A 20796-nucleotide genomic window follows, 5' to 3' on the forward strand; every position below is an offset into this window, starting at 1 on the left:
CTTCTGCACAGTAAAGGAAACAATCAGCAAAACTAAAAGGCAACTGACAGAATGGGAGAAGATATTTGCAAGTAACTATCAGATAAAGGATTAATATTCAAAAATCTATAAAGAACCTACAAAACTCAACCCCCAAAACCAAATAATCCAGTGAATAAATGAGTAAAAGACATGAATAGACACTTTTCCAAAAAAGACATCCAGATGACCAGCACATACAGGAAAAAATGCTCAACATCACTCATCAGGGAAATACAAATCAAAACTACAATGAGATACCACCTCACACCCATCAGAATGCCTAAAATTAACAACTCGGGCCACATCAGATGTTGACTAGGATGCAGAGAAAAAGGAGGTCTTTTGCACTGCCGGTAGGAATGCAAACTGGTGCAACGACTCTGGAGAACAATATGGAAGGTCCTACCCTAAAACCTAGCAGTTACACAACTAGGTGTTTATCCAAAGGCCACTGGAGCACTGATTTGAAGGGCCACATACCTGCACCCCAATGTTTATAGCAGCACTATCAATTATAGCCAAATTATGGGAAGATCCCAAATGTCCATCGAATGATGAATGGATAGAGAAGATGTGGTATATATATATATATATATTTGGTGATCAAAAAGAATGAAAACTTGCCATTTGCAACAATGCAGATAGAACTAGAGTGTATCATGCTAAGTGAAATAAGTCAATCAGAGAAAGACAAATTCAGATGATTTCACTCATACGTGGAATTTAAGAAACCAAACAGATGAACATAAGGGAAGGGAAGCAAAAAAAAAAAAAAAAGAGAGAGAGAGAGAGAGAGAGAGAGAGAGAGAAAGGGAGACAAACCATAAGAGACTTTTAAATGCAGAAAACAAACTGAAGTTTGTTGGCAGGGCATTGGTTGGGGGGATGGGCTAAAGAGGGCGATGGGCATTAGAAAGGACACTTGTTGGGATGAGCACTGCGTGTTATATGTAAGTGATGAATCACTAAATTCTATTCCTAAAATTATTATTATACTATATGTTAACTACCTTGGATTTAAATGTTTAAAATATAATATAAATCTATTTGGCAAAGACATTGTAGTCATATCTTCCTATCTTGTAGCCAAATTCATTCCTACATGATAATTGCTCTCCTTTTTTTCCATTAAATTTCTACTAGACTGGGCTGTTGTTTTCACACCTGATGGTCAAAGTTTTCCACTTCTATCTTGTTAATTTTTAGCTAGAAACACATTCTATGTACTTGACCTACAAGGCTAAAGCCCATCCATCTTTTAAGTTAAGCATAATAATGATGAAATAGGGGCGCCTGTGTGGCTCAGTTGGTTAAGCATCCGACTTTGGCTCAGGTCATGATCTCGTGGTTTGTGGGGTCCAGCCCTGCATCGGGCTCTGTGCTGACAGCTCAGAGCCTGGAGCCTGCTTCAGATTCTGTATCTCCCTCTCTCTGACTCTCCCCTGCTCACACTCTGTCTCTCTCTGTCTCAAAAATAAATATTTTTTTAAACAATAATCATGATGATAAAATAAAGCCATATTTAGGCATGAATACATCATGCTACACCCCAGCATAAACCACAGGAACATGAAGGAACAAAAATAGCCAATAATTTTGTCTTGGATCTAGGTTTGAGTTTGTTCTTCACCAGCCACTAGCTGTAGAACCATGAGCAAGTCACCTGACCTCTCCAGGCTTTAGTTTCTGTATCTACAAAATAGAGGCAATAATGTCTGTCTCTTAAGGGTGCCGCTCAGTGTTCAGTAAAGAAGAATATATATAAATAATAAGAGTTATTATTTTTAAGTTTATTTATTTTGAGAGAGAGAGACAGAAAGAGAAAGAGAACATGAGCAGGGGAGGGGCAGAGAGAGAGGAAGAGAGAGAGAATCCCAAGCAGGCTCCACTCTTTCAGCCACACTGTCAGAGTTTGATGTACTCACGAAACATGAGACCATGACCTAAGCTGAAGTCAAGAGTCTGACACTCAACCAATTGAGCCACCTAGGCGCTCCAATAATAGATTCTATTATTGGCCGTAATAATTATCTAAGAGAAAAATTTTTTCCATGCAAATAAAAATGTGGGTTTTTTCCTTCCTTTTATTTTAGAGAGAAAGGAAGAGAGAGAGAGCACACACACTCACGTGATAGAGAGGCAGAGGGATCTTAAGCAGGCTCCATGCTCAGTGTGGAGCCCAACGCAGGGCTCAATCCCACAACCCTGGGATCAAGACCTGAGCTGAAATCAGGAGTTGGATATTCAACTGACTGAACCACACAGGCACCCCTAAAAATGCGTTTTTAACTTATTTCTTTTCTGAATGGATTTCCTATAATTTTGGTAATAGCTTTCCTAACCATTTTTGGGCAAAAGATAAGATAAAGCCACTAGAAGCTACCTTTCTGGTGAAGCTCAATTCTAATTACAGGCAGACCTGGAGAGGCCCTAACAAGGATTTATCTGGTCCTGGACTGGGTGCTTGGAGAATACAGGCCACACGAGCAGACATCTGCACAAAACAGCAGATACCACCACCGTCCTCTATGCACGACCTACAGGCAATATTTTTTTCACTTTGTATAGTGTGAATTTATCTATTCTTCTCTGTGCCTTAAACAGAAATCACCTACTAGGTTATATGAGTGTGCCCTACATTATTATTTTTCAGAAGTATAGGAAAAGAAAGAAGTATTTGTAAAACCTGTCTTTCCTTCTCCGCCGCCACCCCCTCACTTATGAATAATTGGCCGTAAATCTCCAGGAACTAAGACTCGGGAATAATTTGAGATACATCTTACAAGCTTACGGAAGAAAATACCAAAAATGAAGGCCCTGGGGGTTTCCTAGGGATGCTGAATCAGGGTGTGTTTCTAAGCATCTTCCCGCAGTGACAACAGCTCTCCTTAAGTTGTCATTGTCATTTCCATAATGCTTAGATCCTGTGATTTTTAGAGTGCGTGTGAGGTCTACAATATGCAGCTCCACACTGATGAGGCCTACAAACATTTCCTTGTAGAGTTTAGGTTTCTGTCCCTTCTGTCAAGGTTGGTAAGTGTCACTGTCTTCATTTCTGCCTGCGTTTCATGCAGATCTGGACATTAACTTCTGTACCAATTTCTATGAATACTCATTGCAACCTTGTTGATCATCAAGGCTGACAAGGTTAAATTTGAGAGCGTGAAAGTCAGCTGAGAACAGCCTAGGGAAGTGTCTGAATGTTCCCAAGCCTGAGAGAGAAGGGAATTTGTGGCCCGCCTCACGTCCCTGAGGATGGCCTCATGTCCCCACAGGATAGTTCAGCTCTATCCCCAGGACACCTATCCCTGAGTCAAAGGCTGATCTTGTCACATTTTCTGTTATTCTCAACACTGAGTCATGTTTCCGCGTAGGAGAAAACACTTCATTTAGATTTGGACAGAAGAGATATTTGCCAACTCTAGTGCAGCTAGTTACCCTCTCAAAATGCTTTTTCTTCAGCTATAAAATGTAAAAAATACCAACATATGGGCACCTTCTTCTGTTTCTGGGGCAGGGGGTGCTTTGACTAGGTAATTTCACTTTCACAGATCTATCCAAAAGAAATCATCTGAAATGCATATTCCCAAATGTGTGTTCTCCAGAACATCTTTCTACCAAAACTCTCCCCTCACACACCCATCCTATGGCTTTTCTCCTGTCTTCCACCTCCAACTCCCTCTTTCTCTTATTACCTCAGTCTGCTTCCTTCTCTGGGAAAAAAAGATTCTTCTTCCTAGAAAGAGAAGAAACAAAGCAGATGAATGCAGAATTCTCTTTGGCAGGCAGGACGGGGGTGGGGGCACTTCACTCCTCATCCATGAAAAAGAAAATAACCTCCTTTTTTATTGGCAAGAATCTGGTTACAGGACACATAAGGCTCTGAGCATAAAGGCGTCCTGTCTGATTCTCCTCTTCCTTCTTACACTCAACAAACATCTATTAAATCCTTACTATGTTCTAGTTGCTGGGATATATTTAGTGTGGGAAGTAGACAATAAGCCAAACATGGGAATGACAAGATCAAGCTTACGATTTTAAAGGCTCACTCTGGCTGCAGCGTATATAATAGACCATAGAGGAGAAAGCAGAGATCAGTTACAGGCTAGAGCAGAAGTGGTCTAGGAGGCAGGGGGTGCTGGTTTGGACCAGGGTGAAGCAGAAGATATGGTGAGAAGTATTTGCACTCAGGGTGTATTTTAAATGCAGCACTTACAGGATTTACTGATGAGTAGGATGTGAGGATATGAAGCAAAGCAGTGACGAATTCCAAATATTTTTCCTGAGCAGACATTACTGGTGTCATTTACTGAGATGGAAAACACTGGAGAAGGAGCATGTTTGGGCAGAAATTGAGGGGGTTTTGGTGATCTTAAGTTTAAGATGACTATTGAAGATCCAAGTATAGTGGTCAAGTGGGCAGCTGGAAACGCAAATCTGGAATGGAGGGAAAAGGCCAGAACCGGAGACTTTTTTAAAAAGTTTAGAGTCATCAGGACATAGATGAAATTTTTAAAAAATTTTAATGTTTTATTTGTTTTTGAGAGTGAAAGCACCAGTGATATCGGGCAGAGGGAGAGGGGGACAGATGATCTGAACCAGCTCCACACTGTCAGCAGCAAACCCAGTGCGGGGCTCAAACTCACAAACCATGAGATCATGACCTGAGCTGAAGTCGGACCCTCAACCAAATGAGCCACCCAGGTGCCCCAGATGGCATTTTAAAAGACATAACTGGATACAATCAGTTATTAGGAGACCAAAGTGTAGGTGGAAGAGGACCAAGAGCTGAGCTCTGCATCATTCCAAACTTTGGAGCTTTAAGAAGGAAGAAGAGCCAGTGAGGGAGGAGAGAACTAGAAGAACAAAGTGTTCAGGAAGCCAAGACAAGAAGGCTTCTCAGAAGGAGGGAGTGAAGAATGTGTCAGTGCTGCTGAGGAGGTGAGATTCGGTGACCTCATCCAGGGGGCTGGGTGTGACAGCCTGACTGGAGTCTGCTTAAGAGAGAACAGGAGGTGAGGAAGTAGAAGCAGGGAGACCCAAGTCTTCAGAGAGGGTTGGCTTTAAAGGAAAACAGAAGCACGGGCCAATGGTGGAGGCAGATGAAGCGTTCACAGAGGCAACATGGAAAGAAGTACCGGAAGACAGTTCCAGTTTTAGTGCCGGTGTCTAGGGTAGGAATCACAGGGAGTGCACCAGGTGTGGAGGGAGGCTATGCAGAGCATGGTTTGGGAATGTCACATCTGAGCTGTAGACACCAACGTCCTGGTGGTTGGGGTCACACCCCTGAATGAGATCCAAAACAAATTTAGTTTAGTGTTCTCACCGTGAACTATTTTTAGTGTCCATAAAGGCCCATGACATGTGGTGGTTTGTAATAGTGCTCAGACACAAATTTGAATCACACACACTGCAAGGCTACTGGGTGGAATTGAATTACTTAGCTGGTGTGTGAACCCAGCTAACAACCCAGGATCCACTCTCACCGCCATTTGTTCAGATCTGAAAAAAATGAGATTTTTTTAAAAAGAATTCCTTTCCAAAAGAAAGCCAATCCTTAGGGTCAGGAAAGACACAGGAGAGTACTAAGAAGCTGATTAGAAATAGTTTGGGCTCGCTGTGTCAGCACAGAGCCCACTTCAGATCCTCTGTCTGCCTCTCTCTCTTCCCCTCCTCTGCTTGTTCTCTCTCTCTCTCTCTCTCTCTCTCTCTCTCTCAAAAACAAATAAACATTTAAAAAATAAATAGGAGGTGCTGGGTAGCTCAGTCGGTTAAGCATCCGACTTTGGCTCATGTCATGATCTCACGGTTCGTGTGTTCAAGCCCCACTTTGGGCTCTATGCTGACAGCTCAGAGCCTGGAGCCTGCTTTGGATTCTGTGTCTCCCTCTCTCTCTCTGCCTTCCTTCGCTCACACTCTGTCTCTGTTTCTCTCTCTCTCCAAAATAAATAAACATTAAAAAAAAATTTTAAATAAATAGTTTGAGGAAGAAGAATTTTATACTGTTGTGGCCCTTGTAAATCTGGGGATTAGCAAAGATTTTGAGACACACTTATCTGAATGTCAAGGGTCTCCATTCCTGCCCCTTGGGTCTACACAACTCTGCCTGACTTACTGGGTTCTCTACAGGAACCTCTGTAACCTCTGTGCCATCAGCACGTACCTTCCCTGGTGCCCTCCCCTGCTCATGCCCATCTCTTCAGTGTTGCTCCTGGTCCTACCTGTCCTCTGTCCAGACACAGCCTCTTGTACGAGACAGCAACAGGACCATCTTCTTATACCAAGGGATTCTGTGAGCTGCAAAATCACACCCGTTGAATTTCAATGCTTATAGCTTCCTGGGTCAGTGGACAAATGGTCTAGAGCAGGCGTCCTGCTGCGGCTCACCATAGAGTAAACTGTCTCTGTGCATAAAGTAGGAACTTCCCATGCTCACAGGCTCCTCTCTTGGAGAGTAATCTAGCCAATGATATGTGGCAAGAGTCTACCTTGCAGTGGCTCAAATTACCCCATTAGGTAGGGTTGATGTGTTCATATCACTGTCACCTGTGACCTGCATCTCTGGACTTGAATCAGGCTGCAGTCCTCCCTCCAGCTAGCTGGGTATGAATCTTCTTTGTCTATCTGATAATAACCATGATCATCATAACCAGAGCTTACATTGTGCCAGGCTCTGTTATAAGCATTTTAATCTTTATTATAACTCACTGAGTTAGAATAGTGATCCCCATTTTATAGATAACTTGTTGAGGATCACATAGAAAATAAGCTAGTAAGTGGCAAAGCTGGGATTCTAAGCTCCCCAAGATGAAGGAGTGGGGTTGTGAGGAGGGGAAGGGGGACAACTTTTTGATAGTCCATTTTGGTGTATGGCTCAAGTCATATTCACTGACTGAGCTTTAAGTATTAAACTGTTTGTTAGTTTAATTTTGAAGCTGTTTGTTCATTTCTATCTGATTTCTGTGTGTGTTTCTCAGTTTGTTCAGAGTTTGATACAGAAAACGGGTTGTAAAGTAATGGCTACCTCAGAAAGCCCAACATCAGCCTGGTCCAATTTTACTGAAGTAACATAAAAGATTAAAAATTAGATAGCCTCTTTCTTCCAATTTACTCATGGGGACACATATCTGTCCACTTGAATAAGAACCATGTTGAGGACATTTTGCTCAATCAGGGAGGGGACTAGCCCTTCTCCCTCAGCACTTGGACCATCACTGTATCAACCTGTCCTTCAGTCTCCTCCAGCGACCTTACCCACAGCAAAATTTTTCATGTAATCCCAGGTTTTCTCCCCTGACCAACAAGACCAGAGGAAGGCGAGGAGTCCCTTGTTTTTCGGTCAGCCCCGTGGCTTTGAGGAACCAGAAACATAGTTACATGCCCCACCCACCTTTGAGCTCCAAGAGCACACAATTGCCCACCCTAGTTCTCTCACCTTACTTTGCTGTAGCATTACAGTCTAAAGCAAAAGCTTTCAACAATTACTTACTTAGTGCCCATTATGCACCTGGAATACAGCAGTAAATATGAGACAAATATGGCTTCCTCTTTGGCTGCCCTCATTTTGGAACTCTTTCAGTCGTGTGCTAAACAACTGTGAGGTGTATGGCTCTATATTTTCTTCCTCTGAGTCCCAGAAAAGCTAAATGACTTTTAGGGCTAAGCCTGAAAAGATACTTCTGTGTTCAAAAATAGGAAGACCATTGTAATTCGCCATAAGATAATGATTTAGAGTAGGATTTTTAACTCCTCATGGGGCCTAGGAGTGTTCTGATATTGTTTGCAATTTTTCTGCATACATACATATGTGCATTCCTCTCAGGAAGTTGTTCTAATGAACAACTGGTAGCAGTGATCACACTCCTGGGGCTCCAGTCTTATCACTGGGAGACATTAGGTCAACTGGATGTCAAAAATACTATGGGTAACAGACCTGCAAGGTCTTCTTAAGCCACACAGCAGCTGCAAAAGGTGTTGCCCACAGGCTTTCTCTCCGTCAAACTTTCCTTCCCATGCTTCCATGTAGTGGAAGAAAGAGGTAGACAAGACATCCACACACTGAGAACATAAAAATTATGATTAGATCTGTCCAGTCAAAAATAAATCAGTTTCCATTTCACTTATTATTTAAATTTATTAAGTTAAAAATTAAAACCTTATCACGAGGCTCTAGATAGCACAAAAATAGCAAAGAGGCAATGAAATACTATCAGTCTTTCGATTTGGAGTCTTTTTTCAAGTATCCAGGAAGTTTACAAGACCATATAAAGACTCTTGATATCATGAAAAACTCAACATAGCTACAAATCTTTCTTTTGCTAAAACGAGGTGCTTCTTGTCATGTCTTCAGAAATTAAAATAGAACTCTTCCACCTAACTCAACTTCCCTCTGTATTTTCTCTCCTTTCTCTGAACTTAAATATCCATGATGCCTGGGTGCCTCAGTTGGTTGAGTGTCCGACATCAGCTCAGGTCATGATCTCACAGTTTGTGAGTTCAAGCCCCATGCCATGCTTGCTGTTGTCAGTGCAGAGCCCACTTCAGATCTTCTATTTCCCTCTCTTTCTCCCTGCCCTTTCCCTGATCCCACTTGCACTCTCAACTCTCAAAAGTAAATAAAAAATTTTTCTAGTTTAAATAACAACCTTGCTACAATTCTGTTGCTTCCTTAATATTTTTTTAAATTGGCAATTATACATATATCCAAAGGGGAGAGTGACAATACCAGAATTTGCCCACAATTTCACATAAGACGCAGTATAGGGTTTTGGGGTTTTCTGTTAACTCTTAAAGAAGTGAAATATCAACTTCCTCAATGAACGCTTCTAGAAGTATAGCTTGAAATTTATACACAATGGCACCGTAAGCAAGTCACCAGGGAAAATGCTGCAACCCACAGCTATTACAAACTTCCTGTAATTCAAAACTCTCTCAAAGCTTTTCTTAGCAGGACCTACATCACCTAATACAATCATTTTCCAATCTTTCTTTTAAGACTTTGGTTTCATAAAATTGATTTAGAGTAAATCTGTGACACGATGACAGAGAATATGGTGTCCCTTTCCAATGAAATCTAATGTAAGATAATTCAAGATATGGAGGAGGTGGGGGGGAAGGGACAGAAGGAGCTACATTTTTTAACTGGCAGCAAATTTCCTCTTCAGGAGAAAAATTGCTTTTCTCTGATAGCCTCTTTCGTTATGAAAGGGAAAGCACACAATAGCATGATCAAGGACATGACAACGAGAGAGCTGGATTGTTCTACATTTTTGTATGAAAGGAGTTTTATGTTGCCAGGAGCAAGGAAGGCATTTCAGATTAGAGAGACAGAGATGAGAGAAAGAGAAAGAAAAAAAATGGTAGTTGGCAGAAGGCCAGGGAGCTGGACTTTGCAAATCAGGGGCAACTAATATTCAATTTTGAGTCGTCTGTTTCAGTGCAACTCCCATTTTTACCATAAGATCTTTATGAAATTTCCTACTTTCATGAGTGGAGTCGGAGGTAAATGAAGGAGAAAACACAATGTTACATATTTTGGTTGACACAGGACTTAGCCAAGGGAATAGTCAAGGTGACAGTCAATTTGTCCATTTGTGGGTTCAAGCCCTCCTGCTTGGGATTCTCTCTCTCTTTTTTTCTCTCTCTCTCCCTCAAAAGAAATAAATGAACTTAAAAAAAAGATACAGTGAATTTGAAAATTCTGAGAAGCAGGAAATCAGATGAATAAATGACTAAGAGGACCAAGTCCCCCTCTGGGAATCCTCAGAGATGTCCAATGCTGTGTCACTGAGACTTTGTCAGACAAGCAGAACCACTATATGGGATTTACTGTAAGGATTATACCTTGGACAATTCTGGGAGCTGTTAAGGGATACTATGGAAAGCTATTGCTGTTGTGGGCCTCAAGTTTCTGTAGAGCCTCAAGACCAGCAGTTGGGAAGAAAAGCTGGACCTGGAAATGGGGAAAGCAAGGACAAACTGAAACCCACAGGCAGGATGAAACCCTCTATCTCCCTCAGCATCTCTAAGCTCAACCACACAGATGACCTGCAGAAGAAGTTGTCACTCTTCACCATGCAGTTGCTTGCACGCACCTCTGACCTGGGATCTAGAGAAGCTGAAGAAGTTGATCCAGCAGGAGCTAGAGGAGCCGTGGCCTTGGCTGCTGCCTTGAGCGACAAAGATACACCAGTAGATTAGTGACAATACACCTGAGCTCTGAGAGTAACAGATACCCCATGCCAAACAGCAAATAGCAGCTCACTATGGGCAGTTGTGAAAGGAATCACTTCCATTTTCACACGGTTTTCCTGGACCTGTATGTCCTAGTGATATAAGAACTAACACCATATATTAATCATCAACTTAGAGCATATACCACATCCTGGAGGGCTTACCTCAACCCTGCAAGATGTTGCTACCCGGATGCCATGAAAACTAAGTCTTCAAAAGGCTTTTCCAGCATTCTATCAGGACAGCAACTTCAGGTGACGGGGAAACACACGATAAGATCAGTGAATTCTATTAGCATGAGTCAATGGCTGCACTTCAACTGCTATTAAATGAGTTTCTTGGTCAGAAGAAGGCTGTAAGAATACTTTGCTGCAAATCATATAATGTAAGTCCACAGATGGTAGTTTTGGCAAAAACACTGAGGGCAAGGGAAACAAAACAAGAGGTGTCTCTTTCAGTGAGAACAAATCACTGCCTCTTTCAAGATGGATGTGATCCAATGCAATCAACCTGCCACCAAGTGGCTGTCTCATCCTTTGGGGAATGCTGCCATATTAGGGGCTCAGAGTTCATCTCTGCCTTTGGCAGGTTGATCACACAGAAGTGATAGTAGACAGATCAGTCTTAGTAAGTAGAAGACCATGTTGCTGAGTCCATTCCATAACCTCCATCCTGACACTATGGCCACTTTGTTCTTAAGCCCATTGGGCAAGGAGGGGGTGACTGGGAAAAGACCTTGAATGACATCCACAGGGCTGGGCATCTTGTCCACCTGATAATTAAGATCCTTCTCTACTAAGGTTGCTTTCTGATAAATAGTCGCATGGAACAAACATCTTCCTGCCCTGTGCCCATTCAGGAAAATCTATCCATACACCTCCTAGCCACCAATTTTCCAGTTGTGTTTCTTCTTGGGTGGACCTGTACAGATAGTTCCCCAGCAGATTCTAAGCCAAGGGTGGGTAATGGTCCAATGAGGTCAAAGAAATAACCCAGAGATAGCAATCAAGACATAGGTTTACTGGGGGAAATTACATACAGGGAGTCCAGGAGCAGCCAACTGGACAAAGTATCCGCTGCTAGGACCTACATGAAGCAAGCTTGGATAGGATAGCAACTTAGCCCAGCAACCGTCTGTAGCCTCTCCCTCTGTGCACAGCCAGCATTCCAAGAAGATCAAGTCCTGCCATCCAGACACTCTTTGTTACAAAGGAGATGCTCCATGTTGGCTGCCTCCAGATACCCTGACCTTGAATGCTGAACAACATGTTCTTCTCCACATTCTTCTTGATGGGAACATAGAAAGAAGACAGGATTTCTACATTCTCAAGATCGTGATTAGCAGGGACATTCAGGGTGTGCTTGCACAAGCAAGCCTCCAGCACATACCATACGGCCCATGACACCGGACATCTAGACAAACCACTAGCCACTGTCTATGAGTTAGTGTAGAGCCATCTCTTGGGCCATCTCTTCTCCCAGGAAAAAATTAATAACTAGATGTATTCCTAGAAGTACAATACAATAGAATGTTCCTTCACTGCTATACTTCAGAACCACTTCAGAGTGAGCCCGTCGTACTGAGCTATCTGCGTTGGGGATGTGCCAGCATGTCATGCACATCTGTAAGCCAGGCCTGAAACTTTCTCCTCCTCTGTCAACGTTAGTCATAGCTAACTCCGTATGAGGCCATAGGTGTGAATCAGGAAAGAAGAGACAAGATAGCAAGGATCCATAGGTTTCTGGGCCACCTGCTCCTTCAACTTACTTATACATTCAGCACCTGCACAAACTATGCTGAATGCCAGCTTTATAGTCTGGTGGGCCAGTCATCACCAGATTTATAACAGACAGCTCGTGCTCATTTGGTTGCCCCTGGCCAAGTGTGGAGTAGCAAACCATAAACTGTTTCTCCAAAAAGTAGCCATCTACCAAATATGGCAGAGCTTTGCTCTAAAATTCTAAAGAAGGAATGCAAAAAGGCTCCTGTCAGAGCTGCATACACATCTCAATCTACAGGACACTTCAAGTACCATCAGATCCACTAGGTCCAGTGGCAGAACACTCTGCACAGCCGCATGGACCTGTTGCAGAGCCTTTTTTCTGGATGATATTATGGCCCATTTCTGTAATCACCTGAATATACACATGTTATACAATCACTTCTGTTTTTTCTGCAATAATTCAGGACTTAAGAAAAAAGAGCCATTTATTACATGCTCCTCAAAAACTCTAACACGTGCAGGGACTCTGGCAATCCTTATTTAAGGAAAAGCTAGCCCCAGAAAGCCGGCATCCTCCAGGGCACCCAGCGACTGACGTGTGTAAGACATAGGTCCTGACAGTGGAGGAAAGGGACAAACAGTGAGGACTCGAAGACCACTCCTCTGACACCAGAACCATTTGTTACAAAGTGAAAAATTCACTTAATCATCCCTTTGGTTTTTTTCTGCTGTAGGAAGCACGCAGTTTGACTGATGGACCAGTCATTTTAGTCCCACAGACTGTAAATAACAATCCTAGGCTTCCATGAAAAAGGAGACCTTCAGTGAAATGGAGAATCATTTTGACTACGTGAACATTATACTTCCACACTATTTGCGTCTTATCATATTTACTTTGCATTCTCCCAGGCCCAACTGAACGAAAAATGCTAATTTAACCCAGTTTAAAAAACAAAGAGGACAGAGATTTCACTTGAAATGGGATCGTTTTTATTCCTGTCATCTCCGTCTCGGACATAGACATTTAATATTTAAATGTTATTCCCTGTGAGACCTGGACCTTCAGCATTCTGTGGCTATGACAGAATTCAAATTTCAGATTCTACCTTGTGTGAAAATATCATTTCAAAGTGTGTGCCCCAGGAGAATAATAATAAACCTGAGTGCTGACATTTTTTTAAATGAACAACTTTTTTCAGAGGTCTCTTAAAATATAGCTTATTCTCTCTCCTTCTTAGACACCAGAAGTGAAGCCATGATGCCTTTCATTTTCCCCCAAGTTCGGTCTGAATCTGTTACCAAATTACTTATTGTAAAGCAGAATGAGTAATTACAAAAGGAAGTAAGATTATTGTGTCTGCATTTAATACATTAATTATAGTATATTATAATACGCTAACCTTGCCCTTTTATTCCAATTTAAAACGTTACATTAATTGTCTCTAATTATAATTTGGCTATTAAAAACATGTCTGTTGTTTCCTTTGTTATTAGTATAATCCTGAAAACACCTGCCCACAATCTACTAAATACGAAGGTTGCAGTGATTAATAGTAACAAATCCTATGAAATCACTTTTTATCCTCAAGCAGTCTTAATAAATTGGGCCATTAAAATAGCTTAGCTTAAATGCTACATTGTTCTGGCATGTTTCATAAGGTTGCATAAATTGTCACTTTGCATCCCATAATTCACATAGAGTGAGAAATGGCAGCATGCAGGAGCTAACCCAACAGTGCCCACTACTGACTGTGGCTTGGCAGGACTTGGTGGCCATGCCCTTCATGACAACACTTATAAAATTATGGAAGCGATAGTTTTAAGATTTTCTTTAAAAATTATTTTCTTCTTTGGATTCTTCCAGACTTTTTGCATAGTGGCTACAGAATAGTATTCCAATGACTTCCTGAAAGAGAACTGACTTGATGTAAATACACACTAGAGGCTCTGAATTTTGACGTATGCCAGAAGGACCACTGAATTTCTGTGTTAATCAAAGTTGGCACTTTTGTGGTAGACTATATGACTAAAAAGGTATTTAACAGGGAGGCAGAAACATTAAGGAAAGCACTATCATAACTCTGTTGAGCTTTTTGTTTTCTAAGTTTGTTATGGTCTATTTTTATGAATTGAAGACCTTTTGCCTTCATCAAATCTAGTAACGGATTCAAAAAAAAATCTGAATTTTACACCAGGAAGCCAAAACTGGCAAGTGTTCTAAAGCCTTACACCACTGTGTCCTTGGCATACGTGACAGCAAGAGACTCCCCCAAACTTGAAGATAAGACTGAACATGAAATTGCAACAAGTAAATAAGTAACTAATTAATTCAATAACTAAAATAAATTGTCAGAAAAGATAACTCAAACTAACCAATATTCTGAAAACAGATGGCTGAGAAATTTGAGTATGCACAAATCCCAGCAATAATTTGATGGGGTTTTTTTACTTTTTAATGTTTATTTATTTTTGAGACAGAGAGAGAGAGAGAGACAGGGGGTGAATGGAGAGGGGCAAAGAGAGAGGTAGATACAGAATCTGATACAGAATCTGCTGACAGCTCAGAGCCTGACATGCGGCTCGAACTCACAAACCATGAGATCATGACCTGAGCTGAAGTCAGATGCTTAACTGACTGAGCCACCCAGGCATCCCCCCAATAATAATTTTAGAAACAGGGAACTGTGAGACTCTGTGAATATTATAGTTCCAAACTATTTGTTTCTTATCATATTTCCTTTGAAATAATGAAATAAAAAAGAATTTTAAAAATAATAACAGTATCACACTGTATGTTAACTAACTGAACTTAAAGTAAAAACTCAAAGTAGATAAACAAAATTAAAATTACCAAAAAATCATTTATACCAAAAAATAAATAAATAAAAACCCGGAAGCCTATGATTCTATATGTAGCCTGCCCAACTGCATGGTGAAAGAACATGTTGGAAGGGTGAGCCTGATGTTCTAGAAAAGCAAAGGACCAGACCCCTTGTAGATACTTTTTCAGAGCAGGGATGAGTGCATCAGGATCTCATAATCCAAAGATATCAGGCACTAAAATCACCCAACCACCTCCCTGGATCTGATTCCATGCCAGTACCACCTCCAGGATGTAATTTGGCTTTCCGGGTAAATCTTCTACAGGAACACTGTTGAGCCACAGAGATAACATTCTGGTCCCCTTGGCATCCATTTATTCAACAAATACTAATTGAGCAACTTCTGTGTACCAAGCACCCTGCCAAGCACTGGGCAATACAGTCGTGAACTACGGCCCTATGGACCGGAAGTTTAGCCCAAGAGCAGACATCAAACAAATTAACATAGAAATAAATGTATAATTATAAACTTTTTATGAAGTGCTATGAAGGAAAGATAAGAACTAATAACTATAAGGACTTAATTTGGATTGGAAGGTCAAGAAGGCCCTCTGTGTGGAAGAGATGTATAAGTTGACATTCAAAGCATGCGGTAACCAGGTGAACGGTCGGGAGGGAACAGCACCCACAAAGGGACCAGTGGTGGGTCGGAGGACCCAGAGGCAAGATGGGCATGGAGTGTGTGGAGATCTCGATCTGAAAAAATACTAGTGTGCCTATGGAGAACTTGAATGGAAGTGAGTGCTGCCTGAGACAAAGTTGGCTCAGACCAAGAAGGGCCAAACTCCTTCAAATTTGGACTTTATTCTGATACTAGCTAGACAAAGAAGGAATTAAAGATTGAGAGGGACATGATCCAAACAATATTCCTTAAAGAGCGTTCCAGTCCTGGGTGGGTCGGATGAGCGACCAACTTTGGCTCAGGGTTCTCAGTTTCAGGCCCCACATCAGGCTCTGTGCTAACAGCTAGCTCAGAGCCTGGAGCCTGCTTCAGATTCTGTGTCTCCTTCTCTCTCTGCCCCTACCCCATTCATGCTCTGTCTCTCAATAATAAATAAATGTAAAAAAAAAAAAAAAAAACCAAAGAGCACTCCAGTCATCCTGTGGAGGAAGAACTGGAGGGGAGCAAGAGTGGAGGTGGGGAAATGTTTGGGAACTCTTGATAAGTCTAGGTGAGTGATGAAGACACCGTGAGCTAGGGCAGAGAAGTCCTTGTCAATTATAAATTACTAAGATGGCACTTTGATTGAACCATCAATCTCTTCTGAGCTTGGCCACAGAGTTTCAGTACCCAACTCTAGCTGTAAAGCTAAAGCACAGACTCTGCACCTGTAAGCCTGACAGCTGCACTCTGGTTCTGCCTCCCCAGGCTCGGTCTGGGTGACCAGCTGGTCCTTATCTCCTCTCACCCCAGATATGATTGAACAGGACAAGTCATTCAGTAAATGAGCCTTGGGAACAGAGAGGTATAAAGAATGTGAATTAGCAAGTTTGCCACTTGCTCTTCCCATGGCGAGCACTGCCCCTGACCTGTGCAGCTATTACAAATCACTAGGTCAACGTTAAAAGTTCCATCTCCATTGAAAACCTCTGTTCCCCAGTCATTTCCAACTGATAATAGCAGCTACTGAGCACTCGCCATGTACCAAACTCTGTTCTAAGCACTTTGTGTGGATCCATCTTCATGCATTTAAACATTGAGCTCAGCCCTCAGTTCTCTACTCTATGTGGACTCACTCCCTAAGTGAGCTCATTCATTTCCATGGTTTCAAATGCCATCTATAGGCCAACAATTCCCAACTTTCTATCTCCTCTCGCTCTCGAACTCGAGTCTATACTGCCTCCTCAACATCTCCTCTAGGCCAGCTAGTTGCTATCCACCTTCCCCAACTGAACTCCTAATTCCTCCCCTCCAGAAGTAAAACATTTCCCTTAGTATTCCCCCAGCTAGGTAAATGGCAATTCATTTTTCCTATTGGAAACCTTTTGTCTGCCTTTGCTCTCCTTGGTCCACCTCCTCACCAGGCAGTGCACACAGGGGAGATAAAGGGGGAGAAAGGGCCCTGAGATGGGTGCTCTTGTCTTTGCAGGCTGGCGCCCTCTGATTGGCCGTGTACACTGCTGCATCACTCTTTCAGGGGGTGTCTTCCACTCCCTCCCTTCCAACAGTAGTCTCTGAAAGTAGACCCCCCAAAGACTCTTCCTATTGTAAACATCTCATCTTCCTAGGTAATGAGCCCATTGCCACCTTCTACAGAGCTCTCTAACCCAAAGGGTACCCTCTTGTCAAACTCAGGTTTAGCCCTTTCTCTTTGCTGTGTGAGCAGGGGCATCTTCATCTAGTCTCTTTTTGGACATTTTCCAAAGAGACCCAACCACCCATTTCTGAGTCTTGCAAATTCAAGGAGTAGGTCGCTTCTCTGTGCAGTCTTCCTGCACCCTCATTACTTGATCTGAAGCAGGTGGAGGAAAGGGGGAGAAATGTAGAGCATGCTGACAGCTCCCTCTAAAGAGGTTCTCTTGCACCAACCCCTTTTCTCATCACTCACTTCTTTTCCAATATACAATCTTAAGGTAGGCTATGTATGACTTTTGAGCCACCTATTAGCACGACCTATGTAGATACTCTCTTTAGAGTATCTCCACCCTCAGCAAACTCTCTCATCTCTCTCTCTCCTCTCCCTTTCTCACTTCCTTTCTCTCTCTCTCTCTCTCTCTCTCTCTCTCTCTCTCTCTCTATATATATATATATATATATATATATATATATATATATATACACACTGTCCAATATAGTAGCCACAAGCCACATGCAGCTATTTTAATTAAAAGTAGTTAAAATTAAATAAAGTTTAAAATTCAGGTCCTTGATTACACTAGCCATATTTCAAGTGCTTATTTCTATCATCACAGAAAGTTCCATTACATGGCACTGCATCTAGATGCATTAGATGACATGACATCTCTAGATCCTGAGCTTGCATAGCTCACATTACCTTATATGGCTTTTGTAGATTGCACATTACCCAACATGGCTGCTAATTTCAAGTCTGTATGACCTTTCCCTGAAGAATGGCCCCTCAAATGCCAACAGGCAACAAGTACTAAATAGCAAAAAGCAAATATGGTCAAGTGTGAAGAACAACAGGTTGTGAAAGTTAGAGAGTATTCACCATGTTTAAGGGAAAAGTCAAGATTCAGCCCCAGCCATCATGGCAGTGTGAAAGTGTGAGTCCAGCAATGCTAGTGCTTTCAAATTTCAACTGTACCTAGGAATACAGAGATTTATGTAAAATCTTTATATTTAAAATTTAGATCATGGGGCACCTGGATGGCTCAGTCAGTGAGCATCTGACTTCAGCTCAGGTCATGATCTCACAGTTCATGGATTCGGGCCCCACATCGGGCTCTGTGCTGACCGCTAGCTCAGAGCTTGGAGCATGCTTCAGATTCTGTGTCTCCCTCTCTCTCTGTCCCTGCCCTGTCTATGCTCTATCTCTCTCTGTCTCTCAAAAGTAAATAAACGTAAAAAATTTTTTAATAATTTAAAATAAAATTAAGATCATTTTTTCTAACTATACATGCTTGTTGTAAAGCAGTCAAGAAATACATAAATCTATGTGAAATAATAAATATCACCTAAAATGCCATTACTCTTAACTGGTCAGCACTGACATTTGGTGACCATATTTTTATGCACCAGCCCCTCCTTATACCTATATATACACAAATATAATTGTACCTAAGTGGAATATTACACATGCTATTTTTTTATCATGGACAATGTTTTATGACTTTTTTCCTTGACTTCCCCATTCTCCCTTTTTTATATTTCACTGGCGGTTGGGGCCAACCAAAAAGCTCCGGCTCAAAGACCCTCAATTTGTCATTTTTGCCTTTCACATACCCTAACTCGTTTCACACTCTGTGTTTCTTGGTTTAAATTTTCTAGAGAAAAAAATCTAATATTCCATTGGATAAACCATTGACCAGCCTACCGCTAGTCTGATAAGCTAAGACCTAAGTACTACTCCTTAATGTGAGTCATAGAGAGAGGTAACTCCCAGACAGGGGAGATGAGAGCTGAAGAAGCCTCAAAAATATTTCTGCTGCCGAGTGAGTAGTATAGCACAGTGGTTAAAAGCAAGATTTTTGGAGTCAGACTAGATTTGAATTCCAAATCCACCACCTTGCTCTGTGATCTTGAGCCAGTTATTTAACCTCTCTGTGCCAAATTTTCTTTATCTCAAAATTAAGAATCATAATAGTAGGGTTGTTCTGAAGATGTAAGTGTAAAAGGCTTAGAATGGTAGTTGGCCCATGGTAAATATTAAACAAATGCTAGCTAATGATCATTTTTCTTTATTTTTCACCTTATCTGAAGAGTACACACTTGCAAAAGCTCCCGTTCAATAAGCCTGCTGAAGAGAAAGGCTCTTTTCTACATAACAGGTATCTTTCTGATACAAGAATAATTTTTTTTATATTTTAGGAAATTGTAATTCCAAAGTATCTATTGTGTTTCTGTTTTCAGTGGCTTCAGATTAACCAAACTTCTACCAATAGTTTCTACCACTCATTCATATGACCATCATAGAATGGGCTTTCCTCTCTCATCCTTTCTCAACCATTGTGGTGTGTGCAGTTGACTCTGCTCCTCATCATGCCTTCTCACCAGACTTTCAGGATGAAATGATTCTTGGCCAAGAAACAAAAGCAGGATCATCCCATTCCCCAGTGGAGTCAGATGAAAACTAGTAATAAAATCAGGTACAACTCTGAGAGGAGACGCTGAGAAGAATGAAGCTGGGTCCATAAGGAATTGGACATGAGATGACACACATATGTCTGTTGTATCGAGGTCACCAGCATCTTACCATATCATGCTGAAAATATCACTGCTATCTGAACAGCTGGACATGCTTTACTGGGAAAATGATTTTTCTCTTCCTTCTACACTTCCACACTAGGAGGCAGGTTCAATGATAGCTATGTGGAAGTTTTGCTTGGGGGATGGGCAGGGTGGGAAGGAGTAAGTTTTTATTAAAAAATGGAGCAGACATGTTTCCCATCCTCAAGGAATCTTCAGCCTACGAGAGGAATTTAACTCCATTTACAATAACATGGATGGAACTAGAGAGTTGAATGCTAATAAGTGAAGTCCATCACAGAAAGACAAATCCCATATGAGTTCACTCATATGTAGAATTTAAGAAACAAACCAAAAAACAAAAAAAAACAAAAAAACAAGCAAAGGGAAAACATAAGAGAGAGAAAAAAAAAACAAGAAATAGATTATTAAATATACAGAACAAACCGACGGCTGAGTATAAATATAGAGAACAAACCAACGGCTGAGTATAGAAAACAACCTCATGGGTACTAGAGTGGAGAGAGTGGGGGGATCAGTAAAATATGTCATAGGGATTAAGGAGTGCACTTTTTGTGATGATCAAAGGGTGATGTGTGGAATTGTTGAATTACTATATTATACATCTGAAACTAATATAATGTTGAATGTTAATGAACTGGAATTAAAATAAAAACTTTTTTAAAACTTAAAAACTTCCCCTTCCCCAGCTCTCTCCCATCTTCGAAGACTCACAGAAATGCCTGAGTCCCATGTCCTTGGATAACCTCATTACACAGCTCACTTTGAGTTTCCACTAATTTCTTTTTTTTCTCCATAATATTTTATTGTCAAATTGTTTTCCATACAACACCCAGTGCTCTTCCACTTAAGTGCCCTCCACCATCACCACCACCTCTTTTCCCCCCTCCCCCTTCCCCCTCAACCCTCAGTTCATTCTCAGCATTCAATAGTCTCTCAAGTTTTGCATCCCTCTCTCTCCCCAACTCTCTCTCCCTCCTCCGCTCCCCCTGGTTCTCCATTAGGTCTCTCTTGTTTTCCTGCTAGACCTATGAGTGCAAACATA

The 20796-nt window shown here is 41.5% G+C and overlaps 1 long non-coding RNA gene across 6 annotated transcripts in view; it reads right to left on the minus strand.

Annotated features, from left to right (window-relative positions):
* The window catches only part of LOC115304573, a 62715-nt gene that overhangs the window by 21368 nt on the left and 20551 nt on the right, over nucleotides 1-20796 (minus strand). For 3 of the 6 annotated variants that reach the window (XR_003914505.1, XR_003914504.1, XR_003914506.1), the window contains exons 3-6: nucleotides 10116-10190; nucleotides 7955-8079; nucleotides 6243-6318; nucleotides 3717-3757 (exon numbers count right to left, since the gene is read on the minus strand). This is a non-coding gene — a long non-coding RNA (uncharacterized LOC115304573). Of the gene's footprint in view, nucleotides 1-3716; nucleotides 3758-4237; nucleotides 4459-6242; nucleotides 6319-7954; nucleotides 8080-10115; nucleotides 10191-20796 lie in introns of all 6 variants that reach the window. The other 3 variants (XR_003914507.1, XR_003914508.1, XR_003914509.1) reach the window with 2 other exon arrangements.

The sequence above is a fragment of the Suricata suricatta genome, chromosome 10 (genome assembly GCF_006229205.1).
Source record: "Suricata suricatta isolate VVHF042 chromosome 10, meerkat_22Aug2017_6uvM2_HiC, whole genome shotgun sequence".
In the NCBI taxonomy this organism is placed as follows: Eukaryota; Metazoa; Chordata; class Mammalia; order Carnivora; family Herpestidae; genus Suricata; species Suricata suricatta.